Source organism: Argentina silus (genome assembly GCF_951799395.1).
Source record: "Argentina silus genome assembly, chromosome: 17".
Classification (NCBI taxonomy): domain Eukaryota; kingdom Metazoa; phylum Chordata; class Actinopteri; order Argentiniformes; family Argentinidae; genus Argentina; species Argentina silus.
In genome coordinates, this window is record NC_139671.1 from 9,693,498 (window position 1) to 9,711,606 (window position 18,109).

Here is an 18,109-nt window from a genome sequence, read left to right on the forward strand (position 1 = left end):
AAGTCCCATTTAATGTCATTAAGGATAACTGTAACAGTATGATTAATGAGAGGTTTCAGCTGGCCTGACAAATAATGTCTCTTCAAATGCATCACACTGCAGCTTGAGTCTAGAGCCAGTTACCAACTAAAGTACTCCCTGTAGTTGGCCAGACCTCCTGTGGTACTTACAAGGTCATCTCAGAGAGATGGATGGATCATAAGGATACTCCTGAGAGGTCATTTGATGTTGTATATGTGACTGCTTTGGAAACAGTCCAGCAAACCCATGAACAATAGTCACTTTAGATGGAATGTTTTCAAGTGATCATTTGTCTAGAACTGTTAAAATGTTCCCAGTCACTCCCTGGGGTTTCTGCCCAAAGTCAAAGGGAGAACACAGTGATGCTGTTCACAGTACCACAGGAAAATAATTGCTACTGTATCTCAGACATCAACTTTTTTCTCTGCACCGGTAATACTGTATTCTAATGTCATGCTCCAAGTTATCATTCCAGATCCAGAACTCTTCCCCTGGGTGCAAGTACATTTATAAAATATCAGTATCCATTCTGCCATATCTGCATCTATCTTTTGCTTCTAGGAGGTTTGCTACATGTAACTCCACTCATTGTTGAAAACGTCCCAGTACATAGAGTGCCCAATAGTATCACTGACACTGGGTGTCAGTGCAGCACTTGGGAGTCCCTCACACCCTGCCAGAGTACAGGGCTGTTTTGTCAGTCTTCATTCAATCGTTACATCATTGGTTCTCTCATCAACATCAAATTAGAGCACTTGGCACATTGGATTCATATCTCTGTTAAAAAGTATACTGTACAATGAGGTTCCAAAAATACTGTGGCATGTTAAGACTGTACCTCCATATGTTAAGGCGTTTGTGTCTCATATGATGCAGGTGGCTCATTAGTGGAACGTAAGGAGGTTGTGCCCCTCTGTTCATTGCCAGCTTTTTAGCGTAAGAATAACATTTGGGCTCTGGGATTCTCATTAGCATAGATCTATTAATAGCAAGGAAACAGAGTAGGAATGTAAATGCTAGCCGTCAGGAAACCATACTGCATACAGTGGGAGCAAGCATGCCCTGCCCACTGCCCACTGCCCACTCCCCGCCCCCCACCCCTTTTTCTCGCTCTTGTTTTTCTCCATCTTTCATTTCCAGTCAGCTGCAACACAAATCTCCAAATAAGGCCACAGAACATACGCCTCATCTAGGCACTGTGGTCTGTCTTTGTGGGAAGCTACATATATCCCTCCTCCTTTGCATTAGGAGAATGCCTGTTTAACACCTCAGTGGTGGTCAGGCATGATTTAGCATGTACTCTTCATTGGTGAATTGCTCACGTACACAGTGTGTGTGGGCTGTGCGTGGGATTCTATTTTCTGTCTCTCTGCTCTCGGTGTCATCGAGGTGGTGCTGCTTTGTTCTGACATCTAGAGGCATTTGTGATAACAGTGTACAGAACAGCACAGTAGAGTTAGCTGGAATAATGTAAAAACAATGATGGGAGTTTACAGAGGTAGGATGACTTTATAGGTCCCTCAATGCTTTTTCATCCTTCCCCTTCATTATTTATTGATATGGCTCTTAACTCACTGAGAGAGCACTAAAGTTATTATGCTCAAATGTGTGTCTCCTCTACACTCCAGAACAGATTATAACTCTTACTTCTTTCTTTACACACCCCACTGTGATTAAAAAACATAGACAAAACAATCCCACACTTGCTTTGACAGTTGCAGAGCTGTTCGTTCGGTGTAAGAGTATACACGTCTGCATGTACTACAGCAAATAAACAAGCTAATTAAGTGCTATGATATATTACAATGAAAGAAACAGGGAGCCTTCAAAGGCAAGCAAACTGTGAATGAATACAAATGTTCTGATGAAGCCATTGGGAACTATCACAGTCAAATCTGATCACTACAACCAGGCAATTAGTGCAGGCACATAAAGAAGATGTCACTTCTTAAATCATAGTTGCAAGTTTAACACTTTAACCACCTCTGAACCAATCAAATGATACAGGTCTGCATAGAGGAATATTATTAAAATTCAACAGTGAAGTGGGTGAGGACTGTTTGAAATCCTAAAGGTCAACATTTTCATACATGTACAGTACAGTACCATGCAGTAGAGAGAGGCAGTAAAATAAAGTAAAATAAACCTAAGAATCATAAGAGCAAGCACCATCTCTCCGTCCATCCAGGCATGTTACTAGCCAACATCCTATAACCTGTGAATTTGAGTGGTATGCTTTTTTTTCATCATATACAAGCTTTATATATGAAATCTTTTAATCTCTTGTACTATCCAACCATAATTAGGCTGTGACTTGCAATGACATGTCTCCTGGATAACATCTTTCATTTACCTTAGATAGCTTGTCATGATGAATTCAGTTATTCACTGAAGCAAGAGCTGTTGAGCTTGTTTGTTTTCAAGTTCAATTGATAGTGAATTAATAACATCAGATAGTGTAAAGCCTATAGCAAGAGAGGATGTTTCACAACTCACAAGACACAGAGAGCAGAGTGAGCTGACAACGTCCACAGTGTTCATTATGCCCCATTGCCTATTCGGTTAAAGGCCTTTTGAAATCAATTTAGCTCTGACAGGATCAGGGCCAATAATGTGTAGTAAGTTATAGCTACTTAGCACTTCTGGCATCAGCTCAGCCATCTTCTGCTTTGTCGCCTCTGGGTTGGAGGAGCACACTGGTGATGGTTTGTGGATGTTCAGTAGATGTTCAACCAACTGTCAGCAACAATTCAACGAACTATCCACTAACCCTAACCCTAGCCATAACCTTAACCTTAATCCTTACCCTAACCCCTACTCTAACTCTAAATCTAACCCTAACCATTATCCTAGCATACTGTTGCATATCATCAGAGTTGCAGTTGATAGTTTGTTGATTGAGCAACTGTAGATCATCTATATGGGACCAAATAAAGTGTGACCCTGAACTGTCACTCTGCCCTCCTGGAAGAGGGCCAAAGTAAGCATTTGTGGCAGTTTGAAGTGCAGGGTCTCCTCTCTGAGCCCTTAACTGAAGACATCTTGCTTGACAAGCACCATCAAACTGCATGGTCTCTGTACAGCATGTGGGCAAGCGGCACCTTGAGAATAGGACATGTCTCTTTCTTGTAGTGCCCTGAAAACAACAAAGGGAGAAGAAGCAAAAAACAATGTTGGCCTCTGTGTTTTTTTACTCTGACTCATAGACTGTAGGGAGGGTCACAAGGAGGGATTCATTTAATGAAGTCGCCATAAAGGATCACACAAATAATATCGGCGCAAAGAATGATGGATCTGACAGTCTAAGCAGACAAACAGGCCAGCTTAATAATGTGACAAAACCTTTCAGGTCTCTCCTCATCAAACTCATCAAATAGGTGTTTATCACAGGAAAAAGACACATCACTTCTAAACCTAAGAGAGAGGCCATTATGTTGATGATTTCAAATGTGATGAATCAGATATTTGGGATTAATGAAATGTTGCCTTTACTTTTTATGGATCATTTATAGGAGATTGATGATAAACAAAGACATAGACCTTCTCCCTTTTTGCTTGTTTGTTTACCGTTTTAAATCAAGGTCTCAAGGGTGCTTTTTCAAGTACATTTCCATCTCAGTATTTGAGATCATGTTTGATCTTTTGCCTTTGCTGTAATAAATGGCAAATTTGCGGAAAATCCTCAATGGTCTCTTAGTTTTTAATACAGTTTTGATTATGCTTGCACTGCATGTATTAATTCATTCAAGGCAGCATGGGATTCATGACATATAGGCTGTCAGGCAGTTTGTTTATTTATGGCACTCATAGACCCAGCACAAACCTCCACTATCAGCTAACAGACAGACATGATCCATATGGAGACATTCTACATGGAGCAGCTTGTGGTTTTCACTGTATGTTTGGATCATAATCCAGATTCACTCTTATATTCCGTGACCTGATTATTATCGTGATCAGTCCTGTTACACTCTGTGACATCCCATCTGGTTGTTGGTCTCTTTCCTGTGACTGTTATTGAAAATGTCAAAATGCAAAGAATTTGACTCCATGATGAGGTGTTTTTGCAGAGTAGGAAAATCCATTCCTAGTTTTGATTAGTTTGATTAGATCACTGAACAAGTCAGATGAATCTGAATACAGACTCAATTATTATCATTGTTAACAATGATGCCATTTGGAAGGCATCTGTATAGTCTGAAAAAACTACATGTTTGAAACAATGTGTAAATAATTCCTCCATCATTTGAGAAGCACCACTTGTTTCTTATCAACTTGATAAGCTAATTGCTACTGGAGATCGCAAGCTTTTAACATTTCAAACACCACTCCATCAGGCTAATCATGGAGACAAGCCTTTGCCTCAAGGAAGGTTATGTAAGATCTTGTCAAATTTTGAGTCATTCATGGATACTGACAGAGAGAGAGAGAGAGAAAGAGAGAGAGAGAGAGAGAGAGAGAGAGAGAGAGAGAGAGAGAGAGAGAGAGAGAGAGAGAGAGAGAGACAGACATGTGCTGACGTGATGATACACCATAAGATATATTTCTCTTTATCCCCCTGAGTTTAAATTAAAAGCTAGAAGAAAAATGCTATTGGATCACAATATGCCCCTCATGCTGCAGCCAATCACACTCATTAGCCCCAAGGCCTGATGACATCTTTCATGTTCCTCTATCAGATGAATGAGCTTCTGTGTTCTTGTGACAAATCCCCAAGCCTATAAGCTCATCCCTGGCATGAGTTCCCTAGCTTTGATTGGGCCTCTGAGACATCTCCGACAGTATGCTGTGCTGCCTGGCAACTCATGTTTGGTTTACTATGTCTTTTGTATAGCATAACCTCACAATATTGTCACTTATTGTTTCTATTTCTATTTCACATTTGACACACCCCAGCATTTAGTGGATCTACAGTGCCTTCAGAAAGTATTTACATTTACATTTATGGCATTCAGACCCCTTCACTTTTTTCACATTTTGTTGTGTTATAGACTCAATTTAAAATGGATTAAATTAAAGGAATTTGCCATCAATCCACACACAATACCCCAGAATGACAAAGCGAAAACAGGTTTTTAGAAATGTCAGTAAATTTATTAAAATTGAAATACAGAAATACCTCATGTACATGTACATGAACCTTTGCTAAGACACTTAAAATTAGTTAAAATGCATCAACAAATCACTCAATAAGTTGAATTGAGTCCATCTTAATGCAAGGATAGTAGTTAATGTAATTTTGGAATTAATATCTTTGTTTTTATAGGGTCTTTGATTTGCATAGGAATCAATTACACGCTCCGTAAATTAGGATGTCACTACCAACTCAGCAAATTTAATAATTTTCTCTTGATCCTGACAAACTCCCCAGTCCCTGCCAGTGACAAACATACCCATAACTTGGTGCAGCTACCACTATTCTTCACACGAGAGATGGTGCGGAAACTGCATTGCATGTGCTGGATTTGCACCAAACTTAATGCTTTGTAGTAAAACCAAATAAACAGATCCTGCCACTTTCTTTGCTGTATCACGTGAATTCATTGTTGCAAACACAATTCTGGATATGAGATAGATTATTTTCCATCAAGGGATTCTTTTTGGCCACTTGGTTATAGACCAATTTTTGAGTGACTGAGATGATGTTGTCCCATCGACTTTTTCCTCTCCACCATTCAACTTTGTAGATTTTTGTAAGTCTCCCCAGGCATCAGGGTCACATTCCTGAGCAGTTTTGTTCCTCTCCATTTGCTCAGTTTGTAATGAGAACTTGATCCACACAGTGTGTAATTGATTCCTATGCAAATCACAGACCCTATAAAAACAAAGATATTAATTCCAAAATTACATGAACTTGCATTAAGATAGACTCAATTCAACTTACTGAGTGATTTGTTGATGACATTTTTGCATTTTAGCTTAATTTTAATTTTTAGAGTGTTATAGCAAAGGGTCTGAATACTTATGTACATGAGGTATTTCTGTATTTCTATTTTAATAAATTTACTGACATTTGTAAAAACCTGTTTTCGCTTTGTCATTCTGGGGTATTGTGTGTGGATTGATGGCAAATTCTTTTAATTTAATCCATTTGAAATTGAGTCTAAACAAAATGCGGAAAAAGTGAAGGGGTCTGAATACTTTCCGAAGGCACTGTATGCTGCTTATTTGTTTTGCTGGATATACATGTTTGTGTTTGTGGACATTGTATTTTGGTCTTTGGAGGACAAAGGAGGATTGGAGAACAATTGATGAAAGTAGGCTGCTGAGAGGCAGTTAATATCATTGATCCATAAAGAGAACACTTTTTGCGCCTCTTGGATTTACAAAGGCTAATTCCATTTTGGACAAAACCCCATTTCTGGATTAGCTAATTATTCAGAGTTATTTGGTCCATGGGTTTGACTCATTTGGCTCTGCAAGATAGCCTCTCATTACATCAATCAAAATCCTTTATGTGATTGACTCATTTTGCCTCACAAACTCTAGAAATTAGATAATTCATGAGTGGATTTTTTTAATAAGCGGAGCGCAAAATCCAATTCAAACCATACAAAGCAGAAATAAAGCAAAACCTGCTTAGAATGTCCTCTTTCCAATTGTTTTAGTATTATTACAAAGCCAGGCAATGTTTTCAGTTTTATGTGCACTGTCTGTTATTGAAATACTATTTCTGCAAAGCTATCCAGCAGGACAAATATAAAGCCAGCAGATTAAATCGTGCTTTTGAAGGTGATTGAGGCACAATTCAATGTGTCACCTTCTTAAACTGCGAATCAGGTATGACACATTTCAAAACAATCTGGTTTCAGCATATGGACTGAAAAACAGTGGCTATTGTTTGTCACTTAATTAATAATTTATTCTGGATATAGAGTTGTGCATTGTACATATTCCCTTGGAACATGGTGCTTTTTTGCATCCATGATCTATGTTTAAATCAGTTCTATTCTTTGCAATTAGCTTTTATTTTTTAAATCTGTGCTTGAATTATACTCAGGTGCTGACTTGACCATGGCTGAAACAATATTAGACAATTTACGAGTTACAATGAATAAATTGTAAGGGTCTCAGAATCACTATATTTACAAGGTTGTTGACTCCCTCCCAAGGTCCCCAAAAGTTTAGCAGGTAACCAGACGTATGGTACCTTCCACTGAGATGCAGAGCTGTGCTGTGACGGTTGTTAGCCCAGCATGCCTAACGTGTGAAAACTGCACAAAGATGACAGATTATACCTCTAATTACCGTCCTGGGCCAGTTACCACAGATGCAGTGCAGTGGGTGTGATAACCTTTGGCTGTGCCAAGCCCCCCCCCATGGCACACAGAGGTCTAGACATGGCAGGCATGTGACCCAGGGTCAACGTCATGTGCCTCCCGCCAGGCCTTCTGTCAATGGCCGCTCCAGTGATGATGGACCCGAGAGCAGAGAGAGTGCCAGTCACAGGACTGCTGCCAGTTTGGAGCATCGCTGCAGTGGACATTCACCCAACACCTTTAATAAGCCTGAGCTATTGCTATTCCCTGACTCAGCCACTGTCTCATGGAGTTAATGTTAGCACATTCTCACTCTAGTCTCAAGTTCCTCTCCGTTGTGAGGTCATATTAGCTAAATGTGTAATATGGATGAGAGGCAAGCTTATACTTACATAGAATAAAGACTTCTTCTGAATGGATAGGGGCTCATACATAGGGCTCGTCAGCTATTTTGTTCTGTTTTGTTTACACCAAGATATTAGTCAGTGCAGAATTAAATCCAAGGACATGACACAAAGCACAACTATACAACAACATTGTTAATTGAGACAACAACAACAACAACAACAATACTGATTAAAGGTCAGACAACTCAAACTGATCTTTCAAGGGATCTCATTCCCTGATTGCTACCGATTAAACATAGTTATTACAACCATTAGAAAGCTTGAATATTACATATTGCACATTTAATGTGAAAAGATGCCTCCATATTTAGTCAATTCATTTGTCAAATTACTATGATTAGCCCTTTCATATTGTATGAAAATAATCAAATTAATCCAGTAATCATCATGTTGAATTACTTTCATTTTCGTGTAGGCTATACAGTATCTGGAATATTTCGAGGATTTAAACAAAACAAAAACAGTCAAATAACTGCTGTACACAATAAATGAGCAAGATGTAGGAAATGTACTGTATTGTAGGACCCAGCACAGTTGAGCGGCTTGGAGATGGCTAGAGAACCCCTGAAGATAAACATGTGCAGTAACATAGAGCACAGCTTCTGTCATACACCATTTGCCCACAATCAACTAACAAGGACAGAGAGGTCTTAAAGCTTTGGCTTTCTTTATGAAATGATTTCAGCATTCTGCCAAAAAGAGATAGACCCAATTTAAATTCTACTTTGAAGAGTGCAATCTGTGTCTCATGTTAAATCCCTCCCAAGGTGCCATACAGTACTCTCCTAGTGTGCTAGCAATTATCATTTGCAACAAAAAAAAGTCTCTAAGATTACTGTATGTTTGCTTTCCAAAACAATGTTTTTAATTTCAACAACAATTAAGAGGACATACTTAATAGGAACAAAAACAAATTAAATTAAATGCTTGTTTGTTGAGCAGAGTAATTAGAGACTTCAGAGATTTGATGGTAATTGTTGAAGGTAATGAAGGTAATTGTTTTCCAAAAACACCAAACCTGCTGGACTTATCAAGCAAACAAAATCTCCAACACTAACTGGCCACTGCTGAACAGAGTGCACATAGTTCAAATCCTCAAACAATCTTTACTTGGCAATCAATTCATCAGGATGTCTGATTCACTTTATGTAATTTCAAAACAATCAATAATATATGAAATTGTGATGACAGGAAGCATGCCTCAATCCAATTATTGATCACGTTACACGTTGTTTGTTAACTATCCAACCGTCACCCAAGGCCATCTAAATTTTTACTCCTTCATATCGTCAACTGTTTGAGGACAGTGTTTCCATGGCACTTTCTCCCTCTTGCGGCTGACCACATACGGCTCTGGCTCATTCCCATCATTGTTGCAGGGCTTCCAGCAATGACTTTAGTGAAGTGAGATGATGAGTCAGCCCTGTAGCAGCAACTCAGCTTTGAACTATGAATGCTACAGTATACGTGTGTTTACACTGTGAATGAGGTAAAGGCAACAGCCTGTCGACTCAAAGAGGCATTGAAATGAGAGGTTAAGTGTATTTCATAACACCGCTTTCAATCCTGAGTTGATCTTGAAGCATAAATATTTGGAAGGGATTTTAGATTAATGCAGTATGTGTATAAATTGTACTCTAATGAACAAACCCCAAAAAAATGTTTTTCCACCATTTTCATATGAAATGGTGCCTCAGAGATATCAAGAAGATGACATTTTGTGCTGTGGTAGATATCTCAGGGCAGAATTGTATTTCACACAAGCACATGTTTTGCAGAGCTGTGTACAGAGAAATATTTCTCTGGCCTTGGGGCAGAAAATAACTCTCTTGGATTCCATTTTGTAAACACGGACCACATTTAAGGCATATTCCCAAAATACATATCCTCAGCAGACCATTCTTATGGCCAAGATTCTGTAGTGTGAAGATTCTAATCCATTGATCCTTCTGCTAGTTTTCTCCATGGCTGTGTTCTGTTTAGTGCGTTGGTGTGTTGCATCTGTAGTGCTCTTCTAGTTTCGACCTCTGAGGAAGACATAATAGCATATAGATGCACCATCTCTTAGATACTCCATATCTAGTACTACTCCCTATTAAGGTCCCTCCATCTGTAGAGATCCCTGTGTTCTCAACCCTCAAGTCTCTGATCTGAACCTAATGAGCCTCTTTGTCAGCTTTCCTGCATGCAGGCTCATCAAATAATGAGTTCCTCCTCTGCCAAAGTAAGGTTCTAGTGAGGTGGTGAAATGGAGTATTTGTCCAGGCTCACATTCTAAGATGTTTATATAAAAAAGTTGGCATCATCAGCTGGTCTAAGATAAGATGGACACAATGGAAATTGTAAATAGCCAACCCATTATATTTAAATCTGGAGCCAGCTTATCAGTAAAGGTGTACAGTATGGTGTGCACTTAGGGCTTTGTAGAGCAGCTTTGTGGGGCAGTCTTGCCATTCAAGGGCTACTGTAATCCACCAGAGATCACCAAAGCATTGCTAATACGACAGACAATGAGCTATTTTATGTGGTTGTGGTTGCTTGCTGTTATAGTTGTTGTTTTGTTTTCTTTATGCCTGATAATTGTTAATCAATCCCCATCATCCCACAATGGACGTGCTGTTCTATGTAATGAGATACTCATAGATTTGGATGATACAGTTATACAGGATGAAGGATGAGTAGAGAACCAAAGGACAACAGATCAGATTATGTCCTTTCCTTTCATGATCCATTTTATTGAGCTTTTTAAAGATTAAATTACTTTTATCAGAATTTAGTATCAGGCATTATATTTGAGCCATTAATTCACTGTTACTTACATAGGTTTGCAATGGACCCACGTTTACAGTATTTGCCTCTGATTAAGATTGTCAGTTCTCACTCCTGGTTATGGCTGTTTCAACTTTGATGAATGATCTTTGTGTTCAATCTCCATGGAAACATGTTGCACATCAAAACTGTGGCCACTGTTTTCAAGGAATCTGCATATGAAAGGACCTTCATTGAATATTCCTTAGCTTGCATGGAGTGATACCTGAATCATATCCCTCCTCATACAATATTTGTATCACAATGTACTTTAATAAAAGCCTCTCAGGTTAACAACACAAATAAAGATTAAAGATAAGATAGGAACTAATTAAAATTAGTCTAATCACTATAATGAGCTTTCTTATGCAGCATATTGATTCTGTATGGTTTGGAGCAAATTAGTCTCGGTAAGAAGAGAGTTAGTGATTTATGGACCTTTGGAAGCCTTGTGATGGTTGGCCCTATGGAGCCTAATAAGAACCTGCTCTCAGCAGCTGACATTTCTATCCCCTACACTCACCCCCACCCGCCCCACCCCCCTTTCACCAGGAACAGATCAAGAACAAGAATGGATGAGATCTCATTTCAAGACAATTGTCCTCAGACACTTTACTGTTTCAGCTAATCTAGCTGTCACTCTGAACCCAAAACACCTCATTCTCCCACCAGAACATGGTATAATGGAATAATAGAGGTTGAATCCAATATTTCAGTATTTCTATTTCTTCCAGCATTAATCTCTGAGTCTGAACATACCCATGACATGCGTGTTGTCAAAGATAATGCAGCATATTGTGTCTATCCCAATCAATACAACAGGCTTTGATGGGGAAGTTAATATACTGCAGATTCAAATAAGCAAAGTAAAATTTAATGAATTGATTTGATAATGAAACTTGCTTTCCATTAAATGTCTACTCTCCCATGAGACTCTTATCCCGAAGGTAATTCAGTCCTGCTCATATTGCCTACTAGGTAATATGGGTAATGTATGCAACAAATGACATTTCATCCCTCCAATATTGTTTTACTTGGAAATAAGTTCTTGGAGGTCCTCCAAGATTTGCTTCAATAAACTTAATTGGATAGGCTGAGGCAATTTTCTGATGAGCCAGCTGGATCACATTGATGCTTTTAAAAGTTGTAATTAAGTTATTCATAACACCAGTAACTTGTTTTTCCTTGAATGGATGCAGTATAAGTGAAATATTATGATCTGAGTAGCACTTTTATTAGCAGTAGCTCTCTCACTTTAGATAATGACATAGAAATGGGGATGATTATTTCAGATGAGATATGGTTTCAGAGGGGTTTCTGTGTGACTCCACTCAACCGCTTCCACATCTCTCTTTATTGGGTTGATTTTCAATACCATAGGAAGGATTGTGTTTTGCTTGATCAACTATTACATTTCTAATCAGATGATCAAAGTGTTTACTATTTCGTCCAACAGAGCCCATCGTCTCACCTTTTGCTACAGGGATATTTAAACCCCCTCTCACTGGGCATGGGGTGCATCATAATGGTGATGGTAAAGGAATCACTGATTGTGATTCTAAAGGAAAATTAGGTTATTTCTTACAATTTCATTTTCATAATGTTAATACTTACTCATGGAAACGGCACCTTAGGAATATGTTTTATATTATATATATATATTATAAAAAATATATAATTTTTAATATTTAATCCTAGAGATTGTACATAAACACATTAGAGAGAAAGTGTTACCAAATGTTCTCCACAGAGCAATACAGTATGCCATACAGACATAAGGATCCTCCTCAAATGTGCTACACTTTTATGCTGTTCATATCACTCAATAGTGTTGAGGTTTCATTGTTAATGCCTAGACTCCCAGAGCTGTCAGATGTATTCACAACCATACATCTGTATTCACAACCATACATCTGTATTCACAACCATACATCTGTATTCACAACCATACATCTATATTCACAACAATACATCTATATTCACAACAAAACATCTGTATTCACAACAAAAGTAAAATACTATTTCCATGCTGAATTAAAGTGGCAGTGTTGGCTGTGTCAAAGTGAACCTGCCACATGATTTTTTTATCCTAAAACATTACATGTGCTAAAACATTTTCTCTTATCCTAAAACATTAATGCATTAAAGGGGCAATCTGGGATTGGTACATCCATTTTTGGACTTTAAAATGAGTGTGCAGAAATACCACATTCCAAACAGTGATTGATAATTGATTGGCAAATAAAACATGGTTTGGTTTGGTACTTATCAGATGAATCCTGGGCTACAGCACCCAAAGAAATATTCATCAGAACATTTGTTTGTTGTTGAGTTAAGCTTGCCTTTTCCTAATTGTTATAGCTATACCCTCCATACACGTCAAGTGCTGCATATCTCACTAACAACACTGACTATTCATCCGATCAAAATAAAACGTCCCTGTATCTAACACTGACACTTAGACCAGCCACTGGAAAAATGTGCAACAGTCTATATATCACCATCAGCCTAAATTGGTCTCATCTTCTCATAGCCAACCTGACCATCTGTCTGCAGTCAGAGTTGCACAATCAATATCAAACCTCTCCTCCTGAAACAGATGTAGGGGAGGGAGGATCTTGTGGTAATGATAGAGATTCTTCACTCAGGCTTTTTGAGGAGGAAACTAAATTGCTTCACAGACGGGCAATTTGCTGAAACAACTTCAGTGCCGGGAGTGTGCTGTGTGATAACTGTGTGATAACACTAGAGACAGATGTCTCCCTCTCTACGAAGCCACACACCAGGTAACACTCTGAGCAGGCCAGATATTTTAGCTTATGATAACAGTGCTTAAATTGGGCGTATCCAGAACACAGTTTTACTTCCCTGATCATTGCGATCATGCAGGTGTTTCTTCGGTTAGTCCAGTCTTTGCCGAGGACTAATGGGCAAAGAGCTAGCAGAATGTCAGATCTTTTTATCTCCAACTATTTGCCACCATCCTCTGCACAGCATGGTGGTTTCATACTTCAGCTGCATTCCAGATGGCTTCATTAACTTGGATAGAGCCTCTGCTGGCTTGCTGTCAGACAACTAAAGATGACTCTGTAAACAGTGGTGAGCAGAGATTCTAATGACTAACCTCCTACTGGGTGTTCCATAGAAGATGGCACTGCACAGTCTTGTATCTTTATCCTAATTTATAGAGCTCTCTGTCTGGCTACTGCTGACTACTACTGTATCTCACATACATACAGAATGTACAGAGTCTCTTATACTATACTATATATTATACTATTGTACCTCAAATCAATAGAAGATCCAACATGTTTCTCTTACATTCCACCATCTTTACCTTCCATAATCATAATGTAACATAACTGTTCAATACTGATGACTTTATGATTTCCTTGCTAGCTCAGTATAGACGTCATTCTGACCTGTTAGTTGTCTGAAATAGATATGCAAAGACTACCCCAGACAACACTAAATCATCCATGTCACACACATAAATTGACCCTGACAGGTCCTTTGCTCCCCTGGCATTCTCAGGGGAATATTTCCTGTTTCGAGCACTCAGCACTTCGCCAATCTGCTTCTGGGTCAGGTCACCATGGTGTGATTAATGGGTTCTGATCTGATCCATGGCCATGAGCTTTTAAAGACAGGCTGGAACTCACACACCAGTTGCCAATAGCCCGCTTTAAGACCTCAGGTACATCTCTATGAGACATTGATCCATTGCTGTAACAGAGTAAATCAAAGTCATGCAATGTATTTTTTCATCCCAATTATGTTCACAAATACAAATCAGAGCAGGGGGTATAGGCACGACTGTCATGGGGGAGAGAAGGCATCGAGCTATTGTGAGGGACTGAAAATCTTTGCTTGCCAGGAATTATTTGAAAAATGAAACACAGGTGAGTCATCATTCTCAAAAAGTTGGTATTCCATGTTTTACAGTAGTGTACATATTGCAACGAATAGAGGGGGTAAATTGAGTGTCCAACCTTGTGTCTTCACCTGTCAGTTCAACATCTGAGACCCTGTGTGCCAAGAGATAAAAACGTCTTGACAATGTCGCTGAAACAGACAGTTTTATTGCGAAGCAAACAATGGTTGCCAGGAATTTGCTTTGGTGTTACGCGTTAAAAACATTAACAAAAACAACATCACAAGGGACAGTTCATTGGGCCTTTTCTATGATTTTGGTTTTATATGATGTTTACCCCTTTCAAAGAGTCCTTATTGATTTGGATTTGGCAACATTTCACATCAACACCTCACACAAGCCCTTTTCACCAGCAACACACCTATTTCATTACATCTTAGCCCCATGTTCACAAAGGATTACATGGTGGCTATTTCAGCACATTCACACCATACTCCAGTTGTCGCAAAGCGACAGGCTCTGGGAGGGAGAGTTTGTGTTGGCATGCTCTGGGGCAGCGTAGCTCTCATGTGAGGTTCAGAGTGTCACAGACAGTGAAAACAATAAGCTGCTCGCAGCGATAACTGAGAGAGAGACAATTTTGTTTGGGGGGCGGGGGGGGGGGGGATATTATAGAGGGAATACAATTACAGACTTTTGCACATATGTCTCGTGACTGGTCTAGACCACAATGTTGGAGGCGGGGATGATGTCATCTTGATCAGATTGGATGAGCAGTTTAGTGTGTAATGGCAAGAGTACTCAGGCAAAGGACTCAAACGCACGACTCAGAGAAGAAAAACACTTAAAAAAAACGTAAATCCAATAGAATAGTCTTTACTTTCAGAAAGGTTGGGTACACAGGTAGGCAGTCAATGGGTAGGCAGATAATCCAGGAAGGGGGTAGGTAAAGCAGGGTTTAGTACACAGATACGCAGTTCAAAAAGGCAGGTGGATAATCCGAAAAGGAGTAGGCAAAAAGGCAAAAACGCAAAAAGGCAAAAACACACTCTGAGATCAAAAACCAGGAATACTTATCACAAGGAAATGCTGGGACGTATGACACGAAGGTACAAAGATGAACTGGCACAGAGACAGGGGAACACACAGACTAAATACACAGGGAAGGATGATGAGGAAGAGGTGAAGTGAATCAGGGCGGGGTAGACAATCACACAGGCAGGAAACACACAATGGCAGGTGGTGAAGTGTCTGAAACGAGAGAAAAGGTGAGGAACACAAAAATAAACAGGAAACAATAAATGAATAACATGAAACAAAGACAAACATAAACTAAGAAACAGGACGAGTTGTTACCTTGTGTAAGTGGGATGGGCTCCAAAAATCATGAGCAAGGGAAACCAACTGAAGAGTGAATGGAGCACAGGAATTCTAAGGTATTCTGGAACGAACCAGTAGAGTACTGAAGCTGTGACTCACACAGCCCACATCTCTGATTGTGACTGGGCTCTTAGCTGACGGACAGGTCAGACCTCATGGCAAGAATACATCCCACTCACTCAACAGCTGTAATTTCAAACATATACACATAATACTATGCACACTAATGAGGAGTTTCACCAGAGGGTGTGCATTGAGTCACCCAACAACAGTAGCAATTAGTTTATTTTTCATGTCTGTGAAAGGAATATTTTGGTTGCATAAACAACTTTTCTCATGAACGTCGTTAATATTATATACTTTGTATTTAAATTTTCTGACTAATCATGTTTGGTAAATCAGATAATTTTGATCATACCCTATATTGAGTTTGTGGAGCATATAAATCAGATATGTAGAAAAACTGATATTCAGCTATTTGATATTCATATTTGAGGCAACACTGTCTGTCTGAAAACAGACAGATTATGAGACATTAATCTCCCAGATACTTGTTATGCTATTTGCAGTAACTTGCCACACCTATTTAGAAATAAACAGATCAATGGAGTAATTAGCCGTTGCTAATTAATTATATTAATTGAGTACCTAATGTTATTACATCTAATTTATTTACAAATCCAATAGAGAACATCTATCTTTATAAGAATACATTATTATTATTATTATTTTGTTTGGGGTGTCACTTGGTAAAGCTCCAACATCATTGCCTATATCCCATAGCTTTAGGGTCAACAATCTATACAATTGTATATGTTGATTAAGCAGCAAGATATAAGATGAACTCATAATTTGACCACTCGATTGATATGATAAAATATTAGTATTATATGTATCATATGACTGCGATATCTTTTTATACAATGTATCAAGCGAAAGATGCCCCCTAGTGTTACAGAGATATTTCAGTGGGACTGACAATCCTTATATTTACAGTAGAGGGACGAAACCCACAGCCTTCAAGTGGCTGTATCCGGCAGAATGATATTCTTCCAATGAATTTCCATTCAAAGTTAGGACAATGAGGTCATTGCGCTCCTAATTCCCAGGGATATTTGACTATTCAAAGGGTTCTACGGATCTTAAGAAAATCTTCTGTGGCCAAATGTGAGAACACCTGCGGAGCACTTCAGCCCATGCCGCGCACCCATGACGAATAAATTGCGCTCGTAATCCATCGGCTGGTTATGGACAAACCTCTAACAGCGACTTTAAGAAAGACAAACGTTTTTATCTTTTTTCTTTTTTTGGTTAACCTCATTTGGAAATAATGACAGTCCTAAAGAGTTTTAAATAATTAAACGGTAAGTGATGCGCTGCGCACAATTTACATTTCCAATTGATTACTGAAATTAAGTGGAAATGATCAATGACTGTTAAGGCTCAAACATACATTTAATCCCAATTTATAAGGATATTCTTTAACCGTAAAACATTACTTGGCTTGCTTAGCCAACTGCATAGACATTTAAAATGATTTGCAACCATAGGCTATGCCCTAGGAAGGTCGAACAAGTCAGTCAAGAATAACTATAATTCATCAAAACTACTGTTCTGATGTGGAGGGATAGATATATCTTGCCTGCTCAAAATATGTTTTCATGGATAGTATGATTAGAATAACTCGACTACACTATGTCCAACATGATGAAAACAAATGACCCATTCATAAAATGATGACATTTCTCTGAGGGGCATTTTCTCATTACTACTGAAAAAGCAGGCTAAAGGCTGTGTTACTAATAATACATGAATTAAAATCAGTTGCCACTGATGTAATCTCATGATAACATAATCTACTAGAAATCGATTGTATTTTGGACATGGTTTTGCGAACATGGTTCTCAGTTTTTCCAAAACTAGATTAAATTTATGAATCAAATTTGAGCATGCACTCATCTCAAATAGTAGCTCAAATACCCAAGAATCAAGCTGAAGACATTATTGTGACTAATGTTTATCTTGAGAACAGTGGATTAGGGCTAGGACTGGAGCTTGGGTTAGGTTTAGAGCTAGGGTTTAGGCTGGAGCTAGGGTTAGGTTTAGAACTAGGGTTTAGGCTGGAGCTAGGGTTAGGTTTAGAACTAGGGTTTAGGCTGGAGCTAGGGTTAGGTTTAGAACTAGGGTTTAGGCTGGAGCTAGGGTTTAGGCTGGAGCTAGGTTTAGGTTTAGAACTAGGGTTTGGGCTGGAGCTTGGGTTAGGTTTAGAGCAAGAGTAAGGGGCTGGAGCTAGGGTTAGGGCTGGATCATTCATAGATCTCATAGTTGTTATGCCTCTTTGCAATAACTGACAGTTGTGG